Genomic DNA, 19,760 nt, shown 5'->3' with positions numbered 1-19,760 from the left:
ATTTCTTTTCCATGCCAGGGCGGCAATATCTTAACGCACTTGGTAGATTGTTCTGTCCTATAGTATTGTGGTTATATTCTAATTATGTCCGGCGAAAATAGAAAAGTCCTGAAAACCTGAAATTTATCCTACTTTGAAGTTCTTAACAATTTTAACCTTACACATACAAAGTTCATGTCTTGATACGCTTTGTTGCAAAAAGCTGATGTTCAAATTCATTTTAGTTTAATTCATATACGAAAATGAAAAGTTTTGTCATCAGTGAAGGTTCCCTCGGAATTTGTGGAATTATCTAGAACAATCCTGAACATAGAGTTTTGCAGCAAAATATATCCGTGATGTGCAAGTTTCAATGTTTTTTGAAACTTCAGTGTAGACTTTTGGATAAATTTTCATCGGACATTCAACGTTCTACTTTGCTACAGTCCGTTAGATGTGTTAGTAAACATGTTTAGTTTCGAGATAGTTCAACGTATGGTGCCACGAAAGCATGCATGCATTCTTGTTATATATACACAATGTCTCCATCATACAAAATGACATGAACACACTCCTTACATGGTGAAACTCTGAAATAGTATTATCTAAAAAAAGAAACACTGAAAATTAGGTATAAAATAGGCCGTTTACATCACTGGAACAGAGCGCGCCAGGTGAGGCTCTCTGAGCCCTTGTCTCGTGCTCCACCTGGAGCTCCTCCACCCTCTGCATCCTCAGCTGCTCATAGAACCTGCTGATGAACTCCTCGGCCAGGCCGTCGATCTCGTTCCCAGCTCCGGCTCCTGGCGAGCGCTCGGGCGACCATCCTTTCCCTGGCGCGATGCACTCCAGCATCTCCTGCGCTTGCTTGCCGCCGACGCAGGGTGGCAGACGCCGCCGCCGTCCACGGCCATTCGTAGTCTTTGGAGGAAAATTGATCGGCGTTGCCGTGCACGAGAACTCGTAGCTCCCCCTGAAGTAGTCGTCGGCGGCGTGTCGACGCGGCACGGCGAAGCCACCGCCGGTGAGGCCTCGCCACAATTCCCTGCACTTCAGCAGGACAGCTGAACCGACAGCAAGCATAGACGGCTTGTTCCTGGGCATGAAGATGAGCTGCAGCTTCTCCCTCGCGGTGCTCGACAGCTTCCCCTTGGAAAGATGTCGCTGCAGCTTCATTATTGTGCTTTCCAGGATTATGAACCGATCCAGAAGGAATGAAATGCTAATGATGAACCCAATAGCATTTGTAGTTCTGCTTCTGCAAAGGTTATCATGGTTGGTACGTACTATACAGGTAGCGAGGTACTAGTATTTGTAGGGTTTTGGGAGTAGTAAAGCTTCAAGTGGAAGGATGGCGGATGGAGAAGTGCTGGGACATTTACGTGCCAAGGGCATTGTTATTGCTTATAAAATATGATTGCCGTACCACTCCATTCTTATTAATTTCCCGGAAGCGGGCCAAGGTTCCTTGGTAAGGCGCTGATGTGACAGTTTCTTGCATTTTCTGTTGTGAATTGTGATCATTAAAATGTTCACGAGATCTTATAGGTTTTTCCCCTGAATGCTGGCTTAGAGTTAGAGCTAGGAATAATACCCAAAGCTAAAACTGTGCCAAACAAAAGCGCACACACCCATATTTGTGTCTACGTTTTTAATTATGATGACGTTTCTACCATGTAGACGACGTGATCAAAATCTACATATTTCTTGAAGGCTTGAAGCAAATACATACATATGACAGAGATGAAAATTAATATATCTCTTTACCTATTTTTAAAGCACGTACTGTTTCCACTGAAAATTTTAGTTTGATCCAACTCGTACCACTAACGGGTGGACCTCAAGCGTATATAATGAGAATCCGATAAGACTATCCACACTCGTCATATTTTAAATTTATCCTCTAAAAAAAATATTATTCCATAATCAGCAAGATTCTCTTGTCTTTATTCAATTTTGCTGCAACCGTTCATCTTCTATATCTATCCTCTATATCAAACAAACCTGCCATGGACCCACATGTCAGCCCCATCCCTCCCACATTCTCTCTCCCCTCCCACTGCTTCTTCCCCGCGCGCCCCCTCCCTCCCCGCGGCGCCCCCTTCCTCTTCCCTCGCCGGCGAGCACCCTCCGCTGGCCCTCGTCGCTCCACCTCTGGCAGCCGCGCCGCGCCGCGAGGCCGCGCGCAGCCTCGTCACCAGGCCGGCCGCTCCCTTCCTCCGCCGTCCTTCAGGGGCTCCGGCGCGAGTGGCGGCGGTGGCACGACAGGCGGGACGGCGGGCGCGGCGCCGCAGTCGAGCTCCGCCTGCTCGAGCGGCCCGCCGGCTGATTCGCCCCGACGGCCGGAACTGCTCCTCTCCGGCCTCCGCCGCCGGCGCGGCGGCCCGGCTCGATTCCGCGTGGCGGCGCGAGGTGGACGACGGCCTCGAGCTCCCCCTCCGCCCCACTGCGGCGTGCAGCTCGTCCTTGGTGCGGATCTGCGACGGCGCCTCCCTCCATGGCGCCTTCCTCCTCGAAGCCGGCGGCGCGCGCGTGGTCCAGCGGAGCGGGGCAAGGAGGCGGCGGCGCTGAGCGGGGCATGCGGCCGCGGATCTGCGACGGCGGAGTAGCGGCCGTGGCTCGGCAGCGGCTCGGCTGACCTGTGGTCGGCGGAGCTGCGTGTGGCTCGACGTCGCGCCCACCCCTGCTCCTCCTCCCCGCGGTGGATCTCCGGCACGGCCTCCTCTCCGTCATCCTGCCCAGCGCCGACGAGTCCCACGGGCGCCGACGAGTCCTCCGGCAAGAAGCCCATCGAGGAGAGAGGAAGAGCGCAGGGGGCGGCGGCTTCGGCCTATGCCGTGCGGAGCGGTTGCACGGGCCCCATGCGGGCCATGCCACGTCGGCAGTAGCGAGCGCCCGCTACCCCGCTTGATTTGGCGGACGAACGACCCGTCCGGAGCTTTGGCGTGCGGGGTAGCGGACGCCGCTGCAGGCATTTTTCCGCCAAATGGGTACTGGAGGACGGCATCTAGTAGCCCAGTGCGGTCAGTCTAACTATGCTATACTGTACCCTAAACGGCCTTGGATACAACAAGAACATGAAAACACAACAAAATCCATATCGAAGAAAGTCTAATCGAAAAAGGTCTAATCTGTACGGAGTTGTTAACCATGGCAACGTAACAGCATATTAGCTATAATAATAATAATAATAATAATAATAATAATAATAATAATAATAATAATAATAACAACAACAACAACAACAACAATAGTAGTAGTCGTAGTAGTAGTAATCCCCAATAATAAATAAAAAATCCATTATTAATTTATCAACATAGTACTATACGCGATGTAGTTCGATAAAGTTGATTGAAACACTATATCTTTTTCTCACAACAAATCAAGCCTCGATGACAATGGCATGATTCGATTTTTAATTTATAACATTTTTTTTTTGCAATTCCAACTTTTTCTATTTGGTTAGTTTGCTTTTCTTTCCACACTACCATGAACTCCTGGTGAGGGCAGGAGATTGGGGATAGTCAACGATGTCAGATGACACGCGAAGATCAGAAGATGCAGTCTATTTTCTACCAGTGCAAGTCTCCTTCGCCACGTATAGAAATCTTAATTTTTTCTTCGAAACAAAGGATTCTATCGGTCTGTCACCATCAAGCTGAACAATGTCGGACTAAATTTTCCGCAGTATAGCACGCAAGCTTGAGCGCGTTCACAGTGTCCAGTGGCTGAATAAATTGTTATCTATGCGCGTAGCAACTTGCCGGCACTTTCTTCGCTAATCGCTCTTGTGTTTGTGTGTAGGTTGCAGGTAATACTGAAAGGGACTGGCGTGGGCGGCGCTAACACGTATAGATGCGTAGATAAGTCTGTAAACACAGTGTAACTTTAGTGGATTCAAGTGCTGTCGGCATGCACTGTACTGTAAATTGCTGGTACCATTCTTCGCCTGCACTAGTAGTCAATATCTCATACATGTGTAAGGAGCGAAACATTGAAGGTCCAAACGCTACGTAGCAAACATGCATGGAACCAACCGAATTGCTTCTGCATTGTACTCAGAACTTTAGAAGCCGCAGCCACACCGAGAGGACGTGTCGCATGTAAGGGGGTGTTTATAGTTGGTGAAAAAAAATTTGAATTTAGGTACTGTAACACATTTCGTTATTATTTAGTAATTAATGTCCAATCATGAATTAATTAGGTTTAAAAGATTCATCTCGTTCTAATTAATTAAACTGTATAATTAGTTATTTTTTCAATTGCATTTAATACTTCATGCATATGTTCTAAGATTCGATGTGATTAATACTGTAGAATTTTTTTTGGAACTAAACACCCCCTACACTTACTCAAGACCCCGTGCAGTTGAGTGGCTAACTAGGCCATTCTCGGTGACATGGCATGGGAGGTTATTTGGAGTTATGAAGGGACAGAAGAAATGATGAAACTCGGTTAGTTCACATAGTTTCCAATGCAAAGAAACTTTTCCACATCTCCATTGAGGACTAGAATTTTATTTCATCTAATAGTCTCATGTGTTCAATTAATTAAATAGTACGGCCATCGTCTGGGCAACAACACAAGTTGACTTGTATTGAGATGGTTTGGTTCATTCATCAAATCGTAACACTTTATTTGACGTGGCACACTTATAAACAACAAAATGGCACTTGCCATTGAGATCGGCCTTTTCTTATCCGTGATTGGACCTAATACGTCTCATCAATATAATGATTTGGATCCACATCATCCAGATGCACCGTAATATGTGCTAGCTATAAAATCTTTCCTGATTATATATGATTGCTAGTTGAAAACTTTGTCTTGCCTCGAGTTGCAAAGAAATTGTTTACAACATTTTAGTAAAAGCAATGGTCAAGGTCCTGATGAGTCACGTCACGAGTAATGTGCTTGTTTGGTTTTGGAACCGAAGTTTCCATGAGTAGCCACGCCAACTATTGGCCACCGAATTGGTCCTCATTTTTCCAACTTTTACTACTAGGAAGATGATTGGTAGCAACGCCTCAATTTTTTTAGGAGTGGGCCAAAATGTGATACTTTGCTACAAATAGTGTGGAGTTACTGTAGCAACCGACTATCACTGAAAATAAATTTTTAGGGGGCGGGTCACCCACTCAACCGCCCCTACAATATTCCGAAAATACGTTTGATTCAAAAAAAATAGCAAAACACAACAAACAAAGGTGAAATTTGTACCCACTATGTAAGACCCGCCCTATAGTGATGCGCACAAAGGTGGCACGACCATGTTGCGCGTCACTCTAATATGAAAGGTGACGTGCACAGATCAGGCGCGTCACCTTTCATTCTCCTAGAGCCCCCGATTATGCCCTCGCCGTCACCTTTGATAGAGGAAAGGGACGCGGCTCATGAAGCCCGTCACCTATAATATAGGTAACGGGCGATATGTGTAGCCCGTCACTTGTAATCATATCATAGGTGACGGGCGTTATTCTCGTAGGTACAGGTGACTGTTCTAATGAAGCCCGTCATCTTTTTAGAGCACACAGGTCACCTAAACCGTAAACCCTTAACCTATGGTCCTTGAAAGGTGACACATTATGTGTATGGTTCATCACCTATGTGTATACCTTGGAACTTAGCCTTTTTTTGTCGGACAATTCAGCATCACCGCAGTCGTACATGTTCTAACAAAAGGATGAAAATTGCGGGCTAAGAATGCTGAGATTATTGCGAGATATATAACAAGGCAGAAGTTTATCATATATAATGCGCGGGAGGGCGGGAGCCGAGAGGACGGGCGCGGTTGCCAAGAGGGAGGGTGGGATCCGAGAGGGCCCGCGCGGTTGCAGAGAGGACACCGGCGGTTGCGATTCCCAGAGCGTCATATGACATATGTGACGTGCTACATATATTGCGTGTCACTTATGTAAATATAAAGGTGACGGGCGGTATATGTAAACCGTCACCTGTAATCACGTATAAGTGATGGGCCATGATGAGGCCCATCACTTTTAACTGATATATAGGTGACGGTTCCAATTGATGTCCGTCACAATTGATCTTGACCTAGTATTTAAGCGAAGAAGATGAGGTCATGCAAGGTTAGAGGTTATCCTTTCTCGCCTCCTCCGGTCGTGCCACCCTCTTCGCCGCCTCCTCATCGCGCCACCCTGCGCCAGCCTGTCGGTGCCTATCCGCCGCCCGCAGGCAAGGAGGAGAGTCGGGCACAATGTCGCGCCTCCTCCTCGCACCACTAGGCGCCCGCTCGCCGGTCGCGCTCGCCGCCTCCTCTCCGGTCTCCGGTCACGCCGCCGCCTCCTCGTCGCGCCCGTTGTCCCCAGCCCCGACCTCCACCTCCTCAGCTCTCGAACCCTAGGTCTTCTTATTTTTTTTTGTGTTCATTCGTGATCACTTTTGAAATGCTAAATATTCATAGATACTTACTGTCATATACACACTTGAGGCCTTCTTTCTTTCTTTTTTGTTCATTCGTGAGCATTTTTGGCAAATTTTCTTTCTTTCTTTTTTGTTCATTCGTGAGCATTTTTGGCAAATGATGATATGGGAGATACATTGACCTCGGTACTCACCAAGAGAGATTGAGAGATATACTTGTTGCTCACCAAGAGAGATTGAGAGATCGATATGAGAGTACAAACTAAAGCAGATTGTTCTTATAAGCTATTGCGAGAATATTACATAAATACCTCAGCCTCAAATGGCATGAAGCACATACCGCAGTTGAGCCTGAGGTGTTTATGGCAAGTACGCATGTTGTCGGCTCGGAAAATGGCCAACTATCAAACTACTCGATTGCTCATTTATTGTGCGTTTGATCGGATATGGTCTAGCACGCAGAGACTCGAGGATTTAGACTGGTTCAGGCCGGAAGGTGCCCTACGTCCAGTATGGGGGTGGTGTTCTTGCTCTATTGCTCTCGAGCCCAGGTACTCAAAGTTCAGAGGGGAGCTTACAAGCTTTCAAGCGGTGTGTTCTCTCGGAGTCGAACCCTCTCCTATGTGGGGGGCTTCCCCTTTTATAGTTCAAGGTGGGGCCCTCTGTTTACATATATCTATCGTGATGTCTTGGTTCCGCTCGGGGGTCCTTCATCTCTGTCAGTCGTCGGGCCCCGCCCGGCCGGTCGGGGGTGGAGAGGTTTGTGTCAGGTTGATTTTCTTGGGCGACGGGTTATCTAGCTGCCGTCCCGTCCCTGATCATTTGGGGGTGGCAGAACCACTCTGAATTACACTAGATCAAGTACGCTACATATTTTAGCGCACCTTAATCGGTATAATCCTTGGTCTGTCGGGTAACATCCCGATGTAATCACTGAATATCCGATCGTAACACAGGTATATGTCCCGCACGAAGGCGAGTCGAAGATACAACATTCCACAATATTTTACATCACATAGATAAGAGGTGTAATTTACATCAGAGTTTTAAAGCTAGTAAACAAAAGTCTAGCTTTTAAAACTTATTTAGAAGGAAAGACATAAAAGTAAGCTAAGCTCACTTTAGAAGGTCTACAGCGGAAAAGAAAACACAAATTTGCACAAACGTCGAAGGGTAGATGCCATGATAAGCCCGAGCATGACATCATTCATCCGAGTTATTGCTGGTCGAAGATGGTTCCCATTCCATGGACAAGCCAGAAGATAAAACACTAGGCCAAGTCATACTAGTGTTTGGATCTTCCAAAGTCATTCCTGAAAACATTGTCAACAACAAGACTGAGTATGCTAATACTCAGCAAGACTGATCTGATTAAGGGTATTAAGTAGCCCCATATCTAGACATGCCAGGCTTGGAAAGGCTCTGGGTTTCCTTTTGCTGAAAAGCCACAAAGAGTATGTCCTTAATTCAAATTTTAGCTTTCAAGCTCTAGTTGTATTAACCATTCTAGGTTTGCACCTATCTAAACAAACATGGTAGAATTAATTTCATCCAACCATATTTGATATCTTCATTGTTCCACTTCTTACTCTATGCAGCAAAGGGATCAAGCAGTCTCAATCTTCGTGAGAAATGGACAATTCTGAATCGAATTTCCAACCTTGCAAGGATAAACCTAGCACACACGCTTGGAGTACTGTCGAGTCACTCCCGAGCAACCTTTTGCTTCTCATTCCGGTTCATGGATCAGGGCCACTCTCCCTGACTACAGAGAACCACCACATCTTTGTAGTCGCGGTGTTGCAACATAATTTCACTTCCTATCTCTAAGAGAGAGTTGGAGGTATGTCCACTTGCCGGGACGATCAGTTACTAGGCTTACCGCATACCATATTTACAGCATGTGGCTAGTACTTTCAAATACTTAACCACCACTACTACACACTGCGGCCTTAGTAATTTATCAACACAGACGGATTTCTGATATGAAGCTTGTAACCAAATCCGTCCATGATCCTTATAGTGATTGCGAGAATGTAAACAATCAACTCCTATAAATCTCGCGAGTGACAGGAAATCACTCGACTTTTACCGGTCCTATTAGCATAGCACCTAAACAAACTTAGTTCTAGTGTTCAATCAATAGGTACCTAAAATTATGCATCTAAGGTTTTCATTTAACTCTAATAACTTAAATGAACAAGTAACAGTATTGAATTGCATAATTTAAAAAAATAGGATTATGCATCGGGTCTTGCCTGTAGTAGTGTCTATAGAGTCAGTAGACTTTGGTTCTTCTGAATCGGAGTTCGGGACTTCAGTTAGTTCAATGACGTTGGCCTAGGCTTCAGAAATATCCCCGTCTGGTTCCTGAATAAACTCGTACGTTTCGTCTGCTAACGGGGTGATTTCTATATGAAATGCAATAGTTGGAAAAAAATAGTAAGGTACTTGAGTATAGCTTTCCTTCACGGTAAAGTTGTGAATTCAATCAATCAAGCAACCTAAAGGATCCATGTTAACTACTCTAATAACATGGATAAAAGGTTTTTAAAAATAAACCATAAAAATGATTTAATTAAATTCTTAAAAACACAAACAATACATAGCAAAGTTGTGTAAAAGCACAAACTAAAAAGGACTACAAAATCTACACAAGGTCACTGATACCCTATACTACTCATGGCCCAAGGTGCACAAGTAATGTGACTCTAGGTCACATGATACAATTAAAAGAGCCACAACTAAATCCTATTTTTAAAATTTTTTACACAAGGATTCAGCTAAAAACCTATAACATCAAACTTGTAGAGCTAATCACAAGAAAAATAACAAAATTAATTTGGCATTTTTCTGATTTTTCTACAATTTCCTATGAATTTTCAAAGTTCACTTTGAAAAGAATTTGCATTTTTACAGAAAGGACCTTGGAAGAATTTGAATCAAAACAAATAGGCCCTTGGCTAGGGTCAAAGGGGGAGAAGAGAGTTGACCGGCCGGATTCCGGCGAGGAGAGTCACCGGCGGCGAGGGGTAAGTGGCCAGGGAGCAAGAGGGGCTCGAGGCGCACCTGCTAGTGTGCTTGAGTGGGCGTGGGGTGGCCGGAGGGAGCTCGTCGGCGATGGCGCAGAGCATGGCGGTGGGGGTAAACGGCGACGGCGGTGCTCTGGCAAGAGATTGACGGTGAGAAGTGGCTAGATAGCTTCACAATATCAAGGCGAAGCTAACCAGGGGGTTATGGTGGTCGGGGTGGCTTTGTGGCGGTGGGTCGGCGGGGAGCGGAGTTCGCCGGAGTTGGGAAGGAGGGCGGCGATAGGGACCGGCCAGGACTATTTATAGGCCACAGGTAGGAGGATAAGCAAGCAAAGGAGCTCAGGGGATGATCTAGACCAGGAAGAAGCGAAATCGGCAACGGAGCAAGCTTCTCCATGGGCGGCCGGCGAGGTGGCGTGCAGAGGAGCTTCGGGGCGGCGTGGCGCGAGGCATGGAGGCCAGGCAGAGGCGGTTCGCGAGGCGGCGAAACTTGCGTGGGACGCATGGGGCGGCGAGGCGGCTCGGGAGCTAGTTCCCGCGGCGGTCGGGCTCGCTGGAATTCGAAATAGGGGCGGCGGCGGCGCGACGCGTCGTGGAGGGAGGGAAAGACGCCAGCGAGTAAAGGAGTGGGACGAGGGAGAGCCAGAGAGGTTTGGCGGCGCCCCAATCGGCGCGCGAGCGGCCGGTGGGCGGGAAACCGGCGGCGGGGGCGGCGCCGCCAGAGCTCCGAAGAGGCTGGGGGTAGGAGATGGAGTTGAGGACTGGTTTGCAATTTGTGAAAAGTTCAGGGGCTTAACTATAAACTAAAATTTCCCACTGAACTAGGGCTCAAATGAAAAAGTGCCCAACATGAAAGTTGTTCAATTTTTCAAAATCTACAACCTTCATGTTATGCAAATTTTCACTAGATCAAAGAATTTGTAGATATTTTCAAAAATTCAAATAAACTTTAGTTGACTAAGGAAAAATACCTTTTAACAGTAAACTCATAATATTATTGGGCTAAAATGCAACATGGCTACCAAAGTAATAATTACTAGCACATTTACAAGAAAGCCCTTTTCAAATTCGAAAATACTTCCTAAGTCAAAACTTTTTGCAAAGAGGGAATTGCAATTTTTCATAATTACCAAAATACCCCTGCTTTTGCACTAAAAATTTTTAACTATCAAACAATAATAAACACAAAGTCACATATTAAACTTTAATTTCACAGCTAGACACCTGAAGTGTCACAACCTACACCCTTAAAAAAATCTCGTCCCGAGATTCCAGGTTAGGAATGGGCTGGGTTGCTAGGTACCTGGATTCGTCCTAAAGAAGTCAGGAAAGTTTTGTTGGAGATAATGCTCGGTTTCCAAGTAGCTTCTTACTCGGTATGATGTCTCCATTGGACCTTGTACATTTTAACTTTTTCCCCTCTAGTACTTCTTTCCTTACTGTCAAGGATTTTCATTGGATACTCTACGTATGATAGATCTGGCTCTACTTCCAAGTCTTGTTGCTCGATAATTTCTTCAGGGATTTTCACACATTTCTTGAGTTGAGAGATGTGGAAAACATCATGGACAGCTGCTAACTGAGAAGGAAGTCGAATTCGATAGGCCACTGGTCCACATATTTCAAGGATCTCTAAGGGTCCAATATAGCGAGGTGCTAATTTTCCCTTTAAACCGAACCTTTGAACACCTTTTGTTGGAGATACTCATAGATATACGTGATCTCCAACTTCAAATTGTAATGGCTTTATCCTTTTATCTGCATAGCTCTTCTGTCTAGATTGAGCTGCTTTAGGATTTGCTTGAATAACTTTTACCTTGTTCTCCGCCTCAGTTACTAAGGTCCAAAAATTTTGCGTTCTCCGGTCTGTGACCAACTCAAAGGAGTTCGACACCTACGACCATATAACGCTTCAAACGGTGCCATCTTCAAACTGGACTGATAACTATTATTATACGAGAATTCTGCTAGGGCCAGGCATTTATCCCAGTTCTTGTCATACTGGATGACACATGCTTTGAGCATATCCTCAAGTATTTGGTTTACCCTTTCAGTTTGTCCATCAGTTTGAGGATGATAAGCAGAGCTTCGAATCAACTTAGTTCCAAGAAAAGCCTGTAGTTGCTCCTAGAAACATGCAACAAACTATGATCCACGATCAGATATGACCATTTTGGGTGCACCATGGAGATGAATTATTTGATCAAGATAGACTTCTGCATACTTTTTAGTGGAGTAAGAAGTATGCACTGGGAGAAAGTAAGCAGTCTTGGTCAATCTATCAATGATCACCCATATTGAGTCGTGCTTCTGGGATGTGTTGGGTAAGCCAACAATGAAGTCCATACTAATGTCCTCCCATTTCCAAGATGGAATTGGTAAGGGTTGAAGTGTGCCCGCTACCTTGAGATGACTAGCTTTAATCCTCTGGCAAACATCACATTCGAAAACATACTTAGCTATTTCCCTCTTCATTCTGGTCCACCAATAATTCTGTCTAAGATCCTGGTACATCTTTGTACTACCAGGATGAATAGAGAACTTTAAGAGGTGTGCTTCATCAAGAATTTGTCTTCTAAGTTGATGGTCTTTGGGAACCACAATGCGATTGTCGAACCATAAAACTCCCTTATGGTCCATATGAAAACACTTGTACTTTTCTTCGCCTTGGGCCAACTTTTGTTTTATAATTTTAATACCTTCATCATGTAGTTGTGCCAAGATAATACTATCTTGAAGCGTGAACTCCATTGCTATGTGATTCAAACTCCCTTGTGGAACCATTTCTAGGTTCAATTTCCTCATTTCATTGTATAGAGTCTCGCTGAATAATTCTGCCTCTACACAATGGCAATGTGACTTACGACTGAGTGCATCCACAACCACATTTGCTTTACTAGGATGATAATGTACTTCAATATCATAGTCTTTGATGAGCTCTAGCCGTCGTCTTTGCCTCATATTCAGATTAGCTTGTGTGAAAATGTACTTGAGACTCTTATGGTCAGTGTAAATATTACAATGCATTCCCATAAGATGATGCCTCCATATCTTGAGAGTATGGATAACTGCTGCTAACTCAAGATCATGAGTAAAATAGTTCTTCTCATGAGTCCGAAGTGCTCGTGATGCATAAGCAATTACCCGGTTGTTTTGCATAAGTACACATCCAAGTCCGGTGCTAGAAGCATCACAATAAACGTCAAATGGCTTAGTATTATCTGGTTGAGCTAACACTGGGGCAGTGGTTAATCGTGCTCGAAGAGTGTGGAATGCTTCTTCACACTTGTCATCCCAAACAAACTTAACCCCTTTCTTTAATAACTCCGTCATAGGTTTGGCTATTCTGGAAGTCTGGGATGAAGCGGCGATAATATCCAGCTAAACCAAGAAAACTTCTGATCTGATGAACTGAAGTAGGAGGCTTCTAATCCATTAGCTCCTCAACCTTACATGGATCAACGGATATGCCTTCACTGGAGATAGTATGTGGAGATAGTATGTCCCAAAAATTTCACACTATCCAACCAGAATTCACACTTCGAGAATTTAGCATATAAGCGATGATCCCGTAATCTTTAAAGAACAACTCGCAAGTGGTTAGCATGCTCCTCTTCATTTTTGGAATAGATCAGAATGTCGTCAATAAAAACAACGACAAACTTGTCTAGTTCTGGCATAAACACCAAATTCATAAGATACATGAAATATGCCGGTGCATTGGTAAGACCAAAAGACATAACCAGATACTCATAAAGTCCATATCTAGTAGAAAAGGCCGTCTTCGGAATGTCACATGGCTTAATTTTGATCTGATGGTAACCAGAACAGAGATCAATTTTAGAGAAAACTTTAGCACTGCCTAACTGATCAAACAGGATGTCAATGCGTGGAAGAGGATACTTATTCTTAATTGTCACCGCATTGAGAGGCCTATAATCCACACATAGCCTTAAGTTGTTATCCTTTTTTCTTCACGAATAGGGCTTGGCAACCCGAAGGTGAAGCGCTTGGTTGGATGAATCCCTTATCCAGAAGGTCTTGAAGCTGGTTCTTCAATTCTGCTAACTCTTTTGGTGGCATTCGGTAAGGTCGGTTAGAGATAGGAGCTGTGCCTGTTTGTAGCTCAATCACAAACTCAATATCTCTATCAGGAGGCAGTCCGGGCAAGTCATTCGGAAAGACATCCGCATACTCGCATACTACCGGAATGTCATCAAGTTTAATACCTTCCATGCCAAAGGTAAAGGAAGTGATGTACTTTTGTGATGGAAGATAAAGGGTAGTGGCTACTTGGTATGGTGAATCAATCTCAACAGCTCGGGAAGAGATATCTAACAATACTTTATGTTGAGTCATCCAGTCCATACCCAAGATAACATTCATACCTTCTAGGCTTAAAGAAATCAAGTCGGTTTTAATCAACTTGCTACCCAACTGAATTGGCACGTGCCTAAGGATTTGATTGGAAGCTATTTTACCACTAGGTGTGGTAATCATGTATGGTGCCTTGGTATGATTAGAATCCAATCCTAGTCTTGCCCCACATTTAGTACTAATAAAACTATGGGTTGCACCAGAATCAAATAGTATGATTGTAGGCTTATGATTAATAGAAAAGGTACCCGTCATAGTTGGTGCGCCCTCCGGAAGTTCAGCAAGAGTAGTATAGTTGATCTTCCCTTGTTTGACTTGCATGACTTACTTTTTACCCTTGCCTTGATTGTTCTGATTAGAATTCTGACCTTGGGCAGGCTTCTGATTTCGGGGGCAATTCCTGGCGAAGTGCGCAGGACTTCCACAAGTAAAGCAGCGGTTGTTACCATTCACACGGTTGGGCTGTTGAAAACTTGGCCTTGGCCCAAATTGTTGTTGCTGAGGCATAGGTGGTCTAGCTGCTCCTTGCTATTGGGGTGGCCTGAAAACCCATCTGCCTGATGGAGGATTTCTCTGTGGGGCCCTAGGAACTATATTCTGCACCAAACGATACCTCGGTGACTGTGCACCAGAGGGTCCAGTCGGTGCCTTCCTCTTTTTCTCAGCACGATGCGCTGTAATGCAATCGTCTTGAGTGATGGCCATATTTACCGGCTCATTAAAACTGTTGGGGCGAATAAGGTTAAGACGCTCCTTGAGCTTGGTATTAAGACCACGACGGAAACGATCCTGCTTCTTGGCGTCAGTGTCTGCATGATGACCAGAGTACTGGCATAGGTGATTGAAGACCTGTGCATATTGAAGCACAGTATGGTTGCCTTGAGTAAGTGCCAAGAATTCATTTAACTTCCGCTCCAGGAGTCCCTCGGGAATGTGATGCGCCCTGAAGGCGGTCCTGAATTCTTCCCAAGTGACGACATGATCGGCGGGCAGCATGGCACGATAATTATCCCACCAGATGTGGGCGTGCCACGTAACTGCTGGGCGGCGAAGAGGGTCTTATTTGCTTTGGAGCATGGTACTGGCAATAAAGCGAACTTCGACTCTATGGTCCGAAGCCATGCATCTGCATCCAGGGGCTCGTCGATCTTATGGAACAGCGGGGGCTGGGTACCAAAGAAATCCTGGTATCCAGATACCGAGGGAATATGATCATCACGCCCTCGTTGCTGATAGTGTGGCTGGTTTTGCTACCCCTGCACTAGTTGACGTAGCATCTCGGTTTGCAAGGCCATAACTTCCGCCAAATTAGGAGGTGGTGGTGGCGGTTGCTGAGACCCACTAGTTTATCTATGGGTAAACCCTTCCGGGGTACCATGCGTTGAGCCCACCATCTGAATCATGGAAGATATCCATCAGATCACAGCTTATCTTTATCTCCATTATCAAATAGCGTAGTGCAAAACAGAACAGTCATAAATAGAATAATATTGATTGTAACAACATGCACATCTCACATTCTATCCAACCAGTTCAGCTCAAAATTTGTAAGGAATGACAATATTTCCACAAAGACAAAGCCATCTATTCCAAGCTTTATGTTACTGTTATGACGGTGTACATGCTACAAACGTCACAACCTACTCCATATAGCTATGCTACAATAAGTGGTGTTCCCTCCAGGCTATCTTACACCATTCTCTATTTACAAGTTCTACTTCTAAGAAAAGTCAAGTCTACAAACTTCGACGATCTAGAAATCGTCGAGGTTGCCGACTGAAGATTCACTGCCGAAGGAAAGGTCATTGCTCTGAGCTTCGGGCTCTGGACCTTCATGCTCAGAGTCAAGATCAGAAACTCCTTCTTCATTTTCTGCAGGCTGATTCGGGACATCAGGCGGCATCGGGTGTTCTTGAAGGTACTCGATATAAGCATAAGCATCCTTGTGGCAGCCCCGCCTAAATTAATCCGGCTTAAGTGCGCTAACCATCACCAAAACAGTAACTAGGGTTAACACGCACTTAAAACGGAGTAATCCGGCAGTGCTGTCGGGTAAAATCTCGATAAAACCACTTACACCTGGATCGAACAAAGCAGCATAACACACACGAAGGCGAGTCCAGAGATTACAACACCTCACAATATATTACACCACAGAGTTTAACATAAAAACAGAATTACAAACCAAGTTCCAAATTTAACAAAGTACTTTTCAAACCAACGTAACAGAAGTTCATCAGAGTCCTTTATTTTAGCGGAAAGTAAACACGAGAACTAACGACGATACGGATGTCTCGAGAAAGCCCGATACAAGACATCACTCGTTCTTGTCATCATTGGCCGGGGACGCATCCCACTCCACGGACCAACCAGGCGGAAGAGTGCAAGGCCAGGTTAAACTGGCAATCATGTCCTCAAAAGTATTTATTGAAACAAAAAGAGCCATAAGCAAGGCTGAGTATTCTAATACTCAGCAAGGCTTACCAGACTAAGGGTATACTTAGCCCTTTATATAGACATGCAAGGCTTTTGGCTGGAGGGGTTTGTTTTGCCGAAAAACAGTAAAGAGTGGATCCTTAATTATAGGTTATAGTTTTCAGGTTCTAGTTCAATTAACCATTCTAGGTGAGCATCTATCCAATAGCATGCATGGTGAAAACATTTATCTTTTATTATCCAATCAACCATATTCATCATTTTCATCTTTCACTTCTTACTCTATGTGGCAAAAGAGTTAAGTAGTCCCATTATCCGTGAGAGGCGGATGATTCGAATCGAATTTGTTAACCTTGCAAGGCAGACCTAAACACACGTCACGTGGTTACTCCCAGAGTCACACGTGCAACATTTCCCCTTTCTTTCCGGGTTGTGGATCAGGGTCACCGTCCTCGACTACAGAGTACGACGACTCTGCACCCGCATGTGCGCGCATGAGAAACGACGTTCAAAGAAGGTGAGGGAGAAGTCCACTCGCCGGGTCAATCAGGTACTTAAGCTTACCGATTACCATATTCTCGGCATGTGTTTAGTACGTTCAAACGCTTAACTACCACTACCACACACTGCGGCCTTATCACATTTCACTAAACAGACGGAACATCCCAAGTACCACAGTCCCGCCCGTAGGCCTTATAGTTGCAGCATCCAACTCCTATAATTCTCGCGAGTGACAGGAAATCACTCGACTTCTACCGAAACATTAGCATAGCCAACTAGCGACCTACACATACTAGTGTTCAAACATCGGTACCTAGGATTATGCAACTAAGGTTCCAGTCAACTCCTGTAAACTTAAATGCACAAATAGATAGGAACAATAATAAGTTGCATAAATTTAAAATAGTAGGACATGCTCCGGGGCTTGCCTTCCTGGGCGTAACTGGATCTGGGCTCTTCCGAAATCGGGTTCGGGTCTTGCGCAGCGTCAGTTAGATTAACTTGAGCTTCGCGCTGCTCACTCTCGGACTCGGGCACTAGCTCGTAAGTTCCGTCAGCGAGAGTAGTAGTATCTATATGAGATGCAATGCACATGGTTAAGTCGTTGTGATGGTAAGAATTTATGAATTATTTCACAATAACGGTGTAATGCAAACAAAACCCGAAGTTAAAGAGTGAAACACTTTCATTCATATTTTACTGGGCAATCGTTTCTAGAGTAGTAACTCAACATATCTAACTACACAAGACATCATGATTAACAGCACAAGAAAACTATACTAACTTCCTAAACAAATGGGATTAGTTTCATATAGCAATTAAATCATGGTTAATTAATAAATTAGTAACTCAGCACACATACAGTAGTAAATTCAACAAAAAATACTTCAAACAGAAGGTAAACAGAACTAGCTATCCTACAAAATTCATCCTAAAACTTGTAGCCAATTATCCAGAACAATTCATGTAATCAGACAACTCCTAAAACAAGATTGAATTATACAGATCATACCAGAGTATAAAACAATCTCAAACTTTAACAGTAGGTCTACAAAGGGATAATTTAACTACTGTGAATTTTCAGGATTTATTATGCACAGAAATAAATAGGAGAAAATAAACAAAACATACATTAGCTCATCAAGATTAATTTTTAGATCCTGTTCTAATCATTAACTGGGGCTAAAACTCCCTAGACAAGCTAAAATGTGCAAAAAGAACACTCAGAAATATTTTCATGATTTATTATCAACATAAACTATTTATCATAAATAAAGTCTACTAAACAAGCATTAAAACAAATAAATAGCTACACAAATCTATAATTAATGAAATTAGGACAGTGGTGTTCATCTAGTATTGTAAGTACACAGCAAAAGTTTCATACATATATCTAAGTCAGAACATCCAGAATTAAAAAGCAAAATCTTTTACTAGATCTAGCCAAGACTAGGGTTTCATCTAGTTACAAAGGTCAACTGGTGCTCAAATTTTTACACAACAGTAAGCATGGCATGGATTAGCTGCCAGCCAAAAATTACCTATAAAAGCTGAGCAAAACTCCTAGACTAATTATAGCCTAGGTAATCTAATCTTTTTCCTAGATTAAAATATAGACAGAAAATAAACATGTGTATGTAATGAAAGTTGTAGATCTTGTTGCAAGGATTCCAGAACATTTGGATTTGCATTTTTTCGATTTTTCTACGAATTTCTAGGAATTTTCAAAGTTTGCTGTTTTGAGTTCATGGCGTTTTTGCACTTGGCCCCCTGGATTTTTGGCTTCTTCTCCAGGGAGACCCCTGGCCGCAAAACAGAGGAAGGTCGGCGGCGCCATTTCCAGCGCATAGGGTCGCCGGCGGTGGGGGATTCTCAGGGGAAAAGAAAGAGGGGAGCAAGAGCTACCTTTGGAGGGGCTCAGGGCTCGCGGATGTGGGCTGTGGTGGTCTCGCGTCGGAGAGGGGCGGCCGGCGGCGCGCTGAACCGGCGGCGGCGGCGTTCCGGCGGGGACAGGAGGGGGTGGCCGGGTGCAGGAGGTTCAGGGTGGCGATGCGGAGCTAGCTGAGGGGTCTGTGGGGCGCGAGAAAGAGGGGAAGAGGGAGCTCCGCGGGAGCCTAGGGCTGGGCGGCGCAAATGGCAGGCGGCGGCGGCTCTGGACGCCGCGGAGGGCTCGGCTCGGCGCGTGGAGCAGGGAGGGGAGTAGAGGGGGAGGAAGGAGGCCCGTTTGCGCAGCAAGGGGAGGGAGGAGAGCCAGGCGAGGGCGTGAGCGGGCTGGGGAAACGGTGCACGGCACGGCTCGGCTCGTTTGTCGCCGTGGCACGCCGACGGCAGTCCTCGGCGTGCGCGTAGGGAGGGAGTGCCGCGTGGAGAGGCCGAGAAGCATCGCGGAGGAGCCAAGGATGGGGCGAGGTGAGCACGGCGCGTGGCCGGCGACCTTGACCCGGACAGCGGCCTCGGCTCAGCAGAAACAGGGGAGGGAGGGAGAGAGCAGAGAGAGTAAAGAGAAAGAGAGAGAGAAATTTGATTGATTTCAAATTTGAATCTTTCTCAAAATTTTCAATTAACACTCGAAATTTTTTGAATATGAATGATGTTCCAAATTTCAAATCCTACCACTTTTGTTTTAGGCCTACTTTCATTTGGGACCCAATTCACAAGTTCAATTTGAATCCCGACAAATGTAGTTATTACCCGGTTCGAGATAAATTCAAATTTTTCTTCGACTTTTGTATGAAAACTTAAATATATTTGAGCATGACAATTGTTCAACATTTAAAACTCTACAAGTTTTATTTCAGGAAAAAGCTCAATCAAACCACGATTTGAAAATTATTTTAAATCTAACACAACTAAGGTTTTTAAATTGCTAATCATTTCAGGTAGACTTGCATTGGGTTAATGGTACATGACTTGGTGCTAATGACCATAATTTAGCTAATGAAACACCTGAGGTGTTACAGCCTACCCCCTTAAAAAGAATCTCGCCCCGAGATTCGAGTAACTAGGCTAAGTGTGGAAGGTGTGTGTACCTTGGAGAGAAGCTAGAAAACC

This window comes from Panicum virgatum, chromosome 1N (assembly GCF_016808335.1).
Source record: "Panicum virgatum strain AP13 chromosome 1N, P.virgatum_v5, whole genome shotgun sequence".
Taxonomy (NCBI): Eukaryota; Viridiplantae; Streptophyta; class Magnoliopsida; order Poales; family Poaceae; genus Panicum; species Panicum virgatum.
The sequence above is the reverse complement of the archived record's forward strand: the minus strand, read 5'-3'. Positions refer to the sequence as shown.